This window comes from Palaemon carinicauda, chromosome 18 (assembly GCF_036898095.1).
Source record: "Palaemon carinicauda isolate YSFRI2023 chromosome 18, ASM3689809v2, whole genome shotgun sequence".
In the NCBI taxonomy this organism is placed as follows: Eukaryota; Metazoa; Arthropoda; class Malacostraca; order Decapoda; family Palaemonidae; genus Palaemon; species Palaemon carinicauda.
The window spans coordinates 84,410,668-84,418,958 of NC_090742.1; the positions used below are offsets into that span (position 1 = coordinate 84,410,668).

At 52.6% G+C, this 8,291-nt stretch overlaps 1 pseudogene; it reads left to right on the top strand.

Moving 5' to 3' along the window:
- Positions 1-7,522: 7,522 nt before the first annotated feature.
- On the top strand, positions 7,523-7,641 carry LOC137658070 (5S ribosomal RNA; annotated as a pseudogene).
- Positions 7,642-8,291: the final 650 nt, after the last annotated feature.

The following is an 8,291-nucleotide window of genomic DNA, read 5'->3' on the forward strand; positions in this document are numbered from 1 at the left end:
CCAGAAGAACGCCACCGGGCCTTATCTCCCTAACGAGAAGATGAGGGCCTTGCTTTTCCCTAAAGCTCTGTCGGACTCTGTGATCCCCCAGGATCAGATCCCCTGCGTCCAACTTACTGTTGAACCCGACATTTCGGCTACACTCCGAAAGTGTCATCTCGACAAAGTGGAGAAGATGTCGGAAGTCTCCGACAACACCGAGAGGACCCTCATAGGTGAGGATCTGGAGGATGAAGAGGATCAGGTGGAGTTCCCTGATTCGGAGGACGAGGTCGCCCAAACACCTCCAGTAACCCCCGTTGTGCTCGAGGAGCCAGTCCCCTCTACCTCCGCCGCCTTGCTGCCTGTGCTACCAGCCACTGGAGATGCCATCCAGGCACTGGTGGCACTGATGGACGAAAGGCTCTGAAAGAATCAAGAGGAGCTCAAACGTCATTTTATGGGTTGGAAGCAACCAAAAAAGATTTCGGTTAAGGATCTTCCCCCCTGCTCGGAGTCTAACCCTTCGAGTTACGCCGAGCATATGCCAATTACAACTGGCAAAATCTTTATTAATGATCGGCTTGGGTCCATCCTCTTGGAAGAGGTGGAGTTCTTCCCCAGCTTTGAGGGTTACCCGGACTGTTACGTCCGGCTCAGGTCCGAACCGGCCTCCAAGGAAGAGACCGAGTGATCGTGTTTGATCACTCGAAAGCCCAAGCCATGCTGGCAGAGTGTCTTAAGAGTCGTGGTTTTACCAACTCTAAAATGCCAGCATTGAGCAAGAAGCACCCGTCCTTTCTTGCTCCCCCTACTGCGACCTTTCTCTTTGTTGAAAAGGCCTTCCATGCGGTCATGAAGGCGGTGGAGGAAGGAAAGCCCTGCCCTACCTTGGAGGAGTGTAGGCCCCTCTCCCTCGCCCTTCCCCCCGACGACAGATTCTGGAAAGATAACCAGTTCACTTTTACGGTCGGGAAACTGGAACCTGACGCGGCTGGCCGTCAGCTCAATGAGGATCTTCTAAAGCTGAACGACCACCTTCTTCATCGGGAGCAGGAGACCAAGGAGAGACTAGCTGCCTCTCTGTCTCATCAAATTCAGCTTGAGGTCATGGCCGGGGACGTTAGGGTCCCAGATTTGTATATGGTTCTCGCGAAGACCCACTTAGTGACCGTGACGAAGGACTTGTACAGCTTCATCAAGGCCCGGAGAGCCTGCAGAGAATTCGTGTTTGCCAACGCGGCAGTGAAACACGAACCCCGGAAGCTAATCTCCTCCAACATCTGGGGCAAGCATCTCTTCCCAACAGCTCTGGTGAAAGAGATTGTGGACAAAGCTGCCTCTGAGAATCGGAACCTTCTCAACAAATGGGGCATGTCCCGCAAGAGGAAATCCTCTCAGGAAGAAGGCCCTCAACCTAAGAGGAAATCCTCCAAACCACGACCCCAGCAGCGTCAACCCAAACGCCAGTTTCCGGCTCCCGCTACTCCCCAAGTGGTTGCACAACCACAACAGACCTTTCGTTCGCGATATCCTTCGTTGGATGGTCGTCCTTTTAAAGGGCACGTCGACCATCCATCCAACAGACCTACCGACCTTCCATCGCCGTTCCTGTATAGGCCTAATAAGGCTCCAACAAAGTGCGCTATTGCACGCCATCATGCGCACCAGTAGCTCGTCAGTCACCAACGCTTCGGCGCACCACCCATCTTGCTCGCCCTTACAAAGAGCAGCAACCTTGAGCACTTGCGCGCCAACATGCGCCTACTCGCCATCAAGATCCTCAGCAATCTCTTGCGCACCCACATGCGCACATGCGCCAACGATCTCCTGCACCTGTGCACCCTGTGCACACGCTCCACAATCTCCTACGCGCCAGCGCCCACCTGCGCACCAGCACTCACCTGCGCGCCAATGTTCTCCTGCGCAACAGCGCGCCTACATGTGCGCCCCTCATCACCTGCACATCTGCGCTCTCCTGTGCGCCATCTTGCGTGCCAACCAACGCGCCAGCCAAAATCACTCTCCTGCACGTAAGTTCGTAGGGAGGCAACAACCTTAGTGCAATAAGCAACTTGAATAATATCAAAATTAATAACTTGAATGTCGCGGCTGCTCTCTGCGATAAGGTACCAAAAGATTTGGATGTGTATAGGCCTGCCGATTGGTTGGAAAAAGACACAGATTTAGTTATGCCCTCCCAGAGGAAGCCAAAACCACCAATGTGGCTTATAGCTAAATCAAAGGGGGTTACAGGGAATTATTTTGAAATATGCAAATTAATTCAGAAAAAAGTAGGAACTATTGCACCAGGCGATATATCTTGTTTTGGAAAAAATAGTTTCCTTATCCATGCCAAATCAAGTACACAGTCTGTAATACTGTCCAATATGAAAACAAGTAATGATGACATTAAGTTAGTTGTCAAACCCCACCTAAATTTTAGCTACGGAGACGGGGTAGATTTCAACAAAGATCTGTATGAATTTACAGTGGGGGAGATACTGGCCATGTGTCCACTAAATGTATGGAAGTTCACAAAGTCCCAGGATCATCAATGACAATCCTTACGTTCCAGGATGCTGATGTATGATTCCATATTACTATTGAAAACGAAATAATTAAAGTACGACCATTCAAGGAGAAGCCACTGCAGTGTTTTAATTGTTTTAAATTTGGACACCCATCTAAGGTTTGCAAAAATGAGAAAATATGTGGTATTTGCTCCAAATCTCACCATGGAGAATGTGCACTTGGAGAGAGGTGTTTAAATTGCAACTTGAGTCATAAATCCACAAACAAGAGCTGCGAGTGGTATAAGTTGGAAGAAGTTGCCCTCAACAAATCTAGTTTGGAACATGTAAGTGTGGGACATGCCAAAAGACTATTAAATAAATCAAATAGCTATTTGTTCCGTAACCGAAATACAAACCACGCTATTTACATTGGGTTTACCTTTTAGCGTAGCTGAAATGGCGAGCCATTAGAATTTAACGAGGGTGTATTACCCCCGCGCTAGTTAGCGGGGGGGTAGGGGAGTGGTAGCTAGCTACCCCTCCCCCCCTCACACACAGGTGAATGCTTCACTTTCACTTTTGGCTCGGACATGGACAGACGTCTCTGTCTTTGTCCTCGCTTGGCAGCCATTGTTTGTTTGTTTTGTCTTTACTTAATCACTTACTTTTCTTTTACTCAATATATATGTAAACATTTTCTCATGCTTATGTATATATTTGAGTATAGAAATCAGTAAGTTTCCTTTTCAGAGTTTGTGCTTGTGTGTGTAGTGTACGATATCTCCGTGGAGCCCCCGGCAGTTAGGCCACCATGGTGTAATTTCATGGGTCGCGATTGAGTTTGACTTCGGTCTTTCTCTCTCTCTCTCTTGAGGTCGTTCACCCTTTTACTACGTTACTTACACGCCTTTGTAGCTTCCTTCCCGTGTGGGGGGGTTGCTACGCCGTACGTTTTGTCTCAATTAGTTTATGAATCTAATTGTATTTGTTGTTTCTTCAGCTTTGTAGAACGATTCCTTTCGGGGTTTTCGTTCTTTCTTTAGTGTTCATTCATTTTTAAATTACTTAATTACACAATTACATAGTTACATAATTATAATTGTTATAATTTTGTATTGGTTACAGCTCTCCTTCCGTGAGTGTAAGTGGTTGTGAGGGCACGTGCCTGTTGTGTAATTCTTGTGTTCCTTTCCCTCGGGATTCCTCTTCGGAGCCTTCCCGGGGGAATGAATGTTAACTAATGATTTTGTTTTATTTTTTACAGTTACCGATCTAGTTCGTTTCTGCAATGTGACCATGAAGTGAGCTGTCTTGTTGAGGCCTGGGGTTTCGGCTGTTGCTGCCTCCCCTACAGATCTTCCTCAGGGGCGTGTCTCCTTCTTCTGGAAGTACTCCCGTGACGATTGACAGCTCTCCAGTTCATTTTAGAACACTCAGGAGGCTCGCCTCCTTGGGTGGGTAACTTTCCTTCCGAGGGAAGTTTTTCCTGTCCAGGCTTGAGTTTTTCCCCCTTTGGGGGGTTTCTTCTCTTGCCTTTTTTTTGTGCGACTATGCTCTTGGTGCTGAGCGGTCGCACCTGCAGTTACGCTCAAGGGGCTGGGCAACTGCAGGAGCCCCTCTTCAGAGGATTGCTCCTTTTAGGTCACTGGCTGACCCGTCTCTTCTACGAAGTGTTTCTCTTTCGTTCGCGAGAGAGTACACTCATAGAGACTCCTCTTCGGAGGACTCTTCTGCTGTTGTTGCTGTTGGCCTCCTTCGCCGTAAGGCTCACCGTCCGCTACGTCGTAAGAGCCTCCCTTCTCCCTATAAGGGTACTAAGAAGCGCCTTTTTGAATCTCCGTATGCAGCCTACAACTCCTTCTTCTTGATCTTCTCCCCTGGTGCAGATGGACAGCAGTCTGATCTCGTCTTCTGATGGGCAACGGTCTTCCCGACGGACAACGGTCTTCCGACGGATAACGGTCTTCCGACGGACATTGGTCTCCCGACGGACAGACAACGGTCTTCCGACGGACATCAGTCTCCCGACGGACAACGATCCCTTTGGGGCAAAGGGTTGCCTCCCATGGGGGTTCTTCCCTTGCATGTCAGGGTTCCCCTGCGCGCCCTTCTGTTGTGTTCTCTCCTGCTCAGTGTTAGCGCACAGGCGCTCTCCTGCTCAGTGTTAGCGCACAGGCGCTCTCCTGCTCATCAGCGCTTTTCTGATTGCTACCGCTCTCCTGTTCGCCAGCGCTCTCCTGTTCGTCAGCGCTCTCATGATGATCATCACTGCTGTTCCTGTTGGTTCCTGTTATGCGCCCTGTGCGCCCTCGTTCGCCCTCGCGATCTGGAACTTCGGTTCAGGTCTTGGACACGGACTCTTCTTCTACGCACAGGCTTCCACGCGTTGCCTTCTGCTCGCCAGCGACCATAGACGCGTCAACGTTCGCCTGCTCGTCAGCGATCTCCTACGCGTCAACGATCGCCATCGATCTGCCACACGTGTCAGTTTCCCTGGAAACCATCAGTAGCGATCTAGCGCTCGCCTGCTGTGGACCACGATCTCCGGTAGCTGAGTCTTGCCGTAGATCTTCCTCCTGCTCGCCAGCGCTCACCTTTACTTCTGTCCTTCTGTGCGCCAGCTTTCTTCGATCGCCAGCGCACATCTGCGCGCCCTTTTCTGCCACGCACCAATGGGCGCCAACAGTTTTTTCTGACCGTCTAGGATCGCCTGATTAACAGCTTGCTTCAGCGCTCACCTTCCTGATGCACCTGCGCGCCTTCTGTTAGCGCGATGCGCGCTAACCATCACTAGTCTCTCTCGCGTTGGCAATCACCTACGCGCCTGCGCGATTCTTCACCTGCGCGCTAGCGTTTTTTTAACGCACCACCGCTCGCCAACGCGCCGTCGCTTGCCTACGCGCCATCGCTTGCTGACGCGCCATCGCTTGCTGACGCGCCATCGCTTGCCAACTCGCCTTCACTCGCCTACGGGCTATCGTTCGCCAGAACGCGCCATCGCCCGCCTATGCGTCATCGGTCTCCCGACCGCCTGCGCTCACCCGCGCGTCCACGTGCCTGCGCGTCCACACGCCCACGTGCCCGCGCGTCCACACGCCCACGTGCCCGCGCGACTGCACGCCCACGTGCCTGCACGCCTACGCTCATGCGCGACCGCGCCAATGCTCTCCAATGTTCGCCCGCGCGCGAACTAACGGTATTCCATCGCGCGGGCGGACGGTGTTCCATCGCGCGGACGGACGGTGTTTCGTCGCGCGGACATCGGCTTAATTCTTGCAGTACCCATTGCTCGCCTATGGGTTATCGCTCGCCAACCACCAGCTCTCGCCCTTCCTACCACGCTCGCCCTCCTTCTGCACTCCTTCGCGCACCTCCGTTTGCGTTCCTGCGTGCCCGCGCATGGGCGCTTCCACGTTCGCCCACGCGCAAACCATTGATTTACCATCGCGCGAGCGCCAGGGCGATTGCGTCCGCGATTCCCGTTGGGGTTTCGCAGCATGGCCAGCCTGGCGAGTCTTCTGGAGCGTATTTCCAGAACACGGCCTCACCCCGTAAACGCAGAGCATGGCACATGCAAGAGCAGGAAGAATCTTCAGGGAGGTCTGAGCAACATTCTTCTTTCCAGAACCTGGGTTAGCCCTTCCCAGTCATTCCCTGGAAGGGTTTTGCCAGGGAGCTTTCCGTTCGAGATTTCTCCATCGGCCGAGGGGTGACTGGTTTACCCCTTCCTCTTCTCCATCTCGTGAAAGGGGCTTACCAGGTCCTTTTCCTCCTCGGTTGCGACCCGAGGTTTTGTTCAAGGAAGCTACAGGAAGGTCATGGGTACTTTCCTCCTCTCAGGCTCAAGCACCTTGGCGTTTCGTCGCCAAGTTTCGAGCTTGCGGGCAAGCTCGATGTTGGACCATCTGAACGCAATGACCGAGGGCTTCCTTTCGGGTGTCTCATCCGTGGATGTCGACAACCTCAGACACCCTTCCACCCTTGGGAGGAGTTTGTTTGTGCCCAAGGACAGAGACATGAACAGCGGTTGTGCGGAGGAAGTTGACTTCCGTTTTCACCCCTCCAAGGTGCTTTCTTCCAGACCCTGCAGGGCTCCAGCGCCTCTTTCTTTCAGCCACGTCGGCCTAAGTTATCGGACCGGCTGCGACATCTGAGACAAGGTGTCCAATAGCAGTCCCCTCCTGTCAGGAACAGGTGGCACGGGAGGCTCTCCCGGGGGGGGCATAGTTCTAGAGGGAGCGTCAGAGTTCACGAACTCTAGGATTGGCAACCTCCCCTTTCAGGTTTCACGCTGGGAGGATGCCTAAGGTTACTCATCCTGATGACAGCTTCCCAATGCCCATTCCTGCACGATCTCCGTGATCAGCCAAGGATATCGCGCCTGCCGTCTCTGTCAGCGAATTCAGTGTCTCTGAACCTCTATGTCATAGGGTCGGCAAGAGTTTGCCCGTTTGGGCAGAATGATCCATGCCTTAGGAGAAGGTCCTCCATAGGATCGTCGACGGCTTCATCCTCCGGCTTCTTCAGTTGATCCTTTCTCGTAAGAAAGTATCTGAGACGGGAATTCCGTAGTCGACCTCTCAGCTCTGATCAAGTTTGTTGAACAAACTTCGTCCAGCGTGGAACAGCAGAATCGATCAGACTGGTAACGAGGCGACAGGACTCCTTAGGCCCTGGATCGGAAGGACGGGTACTTTCAGTTTTCATTCCATCCATCTTCCAGGAAGCTCGTGGAATTCAGCCTAGACTACAGGTATTCCTGCTTAAGATGCAGTGTGGCGATCCCGCCATGGCATCGCAGGTTTTTCCCCAGAGAACTCTCCCTGCTTTCTCATGGTCGCTCGGGAGCAGCCTGCCGCCTCCTTCGCCTTTTGGAGGTCTGGTCAACTCCGGTAGGCTCGGGTTCGACCTTCTTCAACGCCGGGACAAACTTCCGGATCCTTAACATGGGTGGGGGTTCATGGTAGTTTGCAAGGAGCCTTCTCTTCTTCGGCCTCAACATCTGAAGTATCTAGCCATGATATTGAGTCAACGGCCTTACCACGTTGGAAACCCCGCTTCTCGTCCGTCCAGCAAGGTTAAGCAACGTCGGGTCTGGTTGGTACTTGGATGGGTGACCGCCTGGGGACGCCAGATTCTGTTGCCGCCTCCTCCGAGCCTTCCCTTCAGTTGACTGTGGCAAGGCTGAGGTGAATCGCAGTACCTGTTTTCAGTCGGGCAGAGCTTTCAGCCCTACCTTGGAACGTTTCCTAGGTCTCTTTCCTCATTGACCCGTCTAAAGTTCCGAATGGTCGCCTCAGGATAAGTTCCCTGTGGGGCGGCCCAAGTTCCGGTGGTTTCAAAGCAACGATTAACTGGACTTTCTGGCCCCTATGGGACCAGCGGGACGATTAGACCTGCAATGGGGGTTGACCTATGGAACCTCTTGATGGTAGTGGATATTCTCGTCCTTTCCCCACATTTTTTATGCTGTTCTCGGACTCGTCAAAGAAAAGGGGGCGGGGGGGCATGTTCCGGTCCAGGCCTATGGTCAAGACCTGAAGGATACCTCTCCATCATTCAGGCAGGCTTAGGGACCGTAGTCTGGCCCCCTATACAGATCCTACAGCTCCTGCCGAGTCGCTCCGTGCGCGACGACTTCATGGTACTGGCATGTTCTAACCAGCAAGGGATGCATTTTCATACCTTCGCATCTTGCAGTAGAGATACTGAGATGATTCGGTATCCTGTCAATACCACTATCGGCTCGCTCATTCCGGGTAGAGGAATGTTCTCTCCGACTATCCGAGCAGAGCC